Here is a 3,039-nt window from a genome sequence, read left to right as displayed (position 1 = left end):
GCTCTCTCGTGTCGCGTCCCCTTCTTGAATGCTCGCTCCCGCCGCGCCAGTGACGTCGGCAGCAACCTGTTACTAGCGGCCGTGCCATTGGCTGACAATGATAGCGCCATATTTTGGGGCTTCTCACGCTGCTTTTTGTGTGTCGGTGACTTCCACTAATGAGCTCATGGCTGCAGTCCACAAAAACAGCGAGGGAAGCAAGGGGACGCTATTAAAATTACAATTGTATAAATCGATATCAAATAAATCATAATTATATTGATCACAAAACACTATGACGTTTCATCACGGTGGCGTCACTTCCGGTCGAGAAATAGCAAGAACCGGCTATTTCTCTCCTTCTCAAGTAACATGATTCAGAGAACACACAAATCATGTGCTTTTGGCCTTCTTCTTGACCATGAGTGTCATGTGCTGTCTAAATGGTTTTGTCTGCTCTCAGCAGGCTCTCGTCTGATTGGTGAGTTGTGTGGTGAGCTGGATTTTGTGAATAAGGAGAAAGTAAGCCTTAAAAATAATGCCCATATATGTGCGTTGTGGAGTACATGTAGATGGTATGCAGTGGGACTGAAAAAAAAACAACACAGACTCACTGTACAAAAACAATGGGGTTTATTAGGGTCAATAAGCAGAAAGTTTCTATTACCTTCTGCAAAGTGGGGCCTATGGAGTTGGATCGCTGTCAAAAAGGCATATGCTGTCTTAACCATTTGTATCCGTGAAAGTTATAGCTTTTGAGTTCGAGTCTCAATTGTGTGAGTATGAATTGTTTTTGTGTGAGTACGAATCTAAATTGTGTCTGTCTGTCTTTTGAATACAACTCTCACTTGCACAACTATGTCTCTTCACTAGACATGACTTCACATCTGTGCACGACTCTCCAGTGTGGATTGCTGCCCGTGGGTACAAATCTCTTTTCTGTGGGTTTGAGTCACAAAATGCAAATTGAGAGGACATCACACCAAGCTATCAGTCAAAATAAATCAATCTGCAAGTCAGCTGCCATGCATGTGTCAAGCAGAGAATGGCAGAATATAATGGAAAGAATACAAAGCCTTTGTTGTCAATGTTAAGGATAATGTTTGCACATCTTCAGTGATGGTCAAGTGAAGCTTTTGGGGGGCCTTGGGAGTCAGTTACTTTGAAAATGGCTTCATTTTTGGTAGCAGAAACAAACACTGAAGTTGATTTGAAAGAACCCTTCCCTTTAAAATAAAAAAAAAAACTGTTGCTTTTGATGCACACACGAATGCTGAATTTTAATCCTGTTAACAAATAAAGATTAATTAATTACAAATAAAGGTCGTGGGTTCGCTTCCACTTCCAACCTTCCTATGTGGAGTTAGCATGCTCTCTCTGTGCTTTCGTGGGTTTACTCCAGTTACTCCTCTATACCTCCTTACATTTCAAATGCCAATTGCCTGCAATTGAAAAACCACATGGATATTTAACATAAAACGGCTCACAAATTTATTTCGATCTGTGTTATGCATGGTTCACTCAGATATTGCAACGTGTATGGACGAAGGGGTAGAGATGAGGTCAGTCGGCACTGTTCAATGATTACAAACAAAGCCTCTTGAGCTGATGAAGATCACACAAAAGAAGTTGGTCACTGCCTGCTGGTCTCCTGTGGGGGGACAGACACATGATTGGGTGATTTCCTCTGAGCCCATCTGAAGCACACATTATCCTCATTAGTTTAATGCTTTATGTGTTGTGTAGATTAAAGTAAAAGAGAGAAATGTCAACAATAACATTAACTGCTGAATTTCAGCACTAACAGATCTATATCAACAATAAATAAGATATGACATTCAGACAGTCGTAGTTTCAAGAAAACCCTGTAAACCTTTTGGAATTATCTAGGTATGTGCATAGATAAGTCAATAAATCTTGTTTGACCATCAAAATCACCTAAATAGGGGAAAAAGCGGTCCACTAAACAAATCAATTAAATTTTATGCAGACAGGCATCCAGGCACAATATTGCAGTTCAAATATTTGTTTTCTTTACATTTGTACAGACATTGACATAACGTCACATGGATTTTAGCGCCTTCTGTGGAACATCAAGCTACAACACCAGCCTTTAAAAAGAAACCTACTAAATAATATCTTAAAACGTAAGACTTCTGAATACTGTTTTGCGATTTGCTGTACATTAGTAAGAAAAATGTCCGTTGGGTGGCAGTGTTTCGATATGATACTTTAGCCAGACTGTCTTTTTTTGATCGGGACACTTCCAAAAGAGCCTTCACATAACAAACAACATACATAATATGTACAATACATGTGCAATATTTGACAAGAATGGAGCAAAAAAAATAAACGAGCCCACGCACACTGACTGCGGTGGGCATTGTACATCTCTTTGCTGTTCCGTTAGTCGTCTGAGCCCTGACCCGGGTGCCTTCCTTCTATCATTGTTGGTACTGTACTCCATTTTTTTTTTTTTTTTTTTTTTTTAGCCAACAATTGTAATCGTCGGTCTGTCTGTCTCTGCGTCAGCCAATTGTCGGTCGTCGCTTACTCCTTCATCAACATCCCCTCCCACCTCTACAATAAAATGTTCGTCACTCTAATAAAATAAAATATAAAATAATAATAGTTGAAAAAAAGAATCAAAAATTATACCTCTGAAAAAATCTATTAAAAGGTAATCTACAGCTGGTTCTGAACAAAAAGTAAATGATAAACTTTACGGTCTTCACTTCAAGCATCCATAAGGTGACGATCTTAAAAAAAAAAAAAAAAAAACAATCACACACCACAATGAATACTGTAGCGTGTGTTTCCTCGGCATTGAAATGTAATAAGCAATTATGTCCTCAAGCGTTGTCAATGTGTTCCGTGAGGACTAAACTGTAATTAGTAATCATGTCCACGGGGAAGCAGCATTGGGCTTCAAATACTGTAGTTTTCTACCGCCGCAGTCCGTTCATCTAACCGCATTTCATGTTAGTTCTCAAACCTTTTGGAGTCAGGGACCCGTTTTAGAAAGCAAGTCTTCCAAGGAACCCATTGCAAATGTTTGCG

Source organism: Hippichthys cyanospilos, chromosome 1, assembly GCF_059441005.1.
Source record: "Hippichthys cyanospilos isolate Australia breed blue-spotted pipefish chromosome 1, RoL_Hcya_1.0, whole genome shotgun sequence".
Lineage (NCBI taxonomy): Eukaryota > Metazoa > Chordata > Actinopteri > Syngnathiformes > Syngnathidae > Hippichthys > Hippichthys cyanospilos.
Note: the sequence above shows the minus strand (reverse complement) of the source record.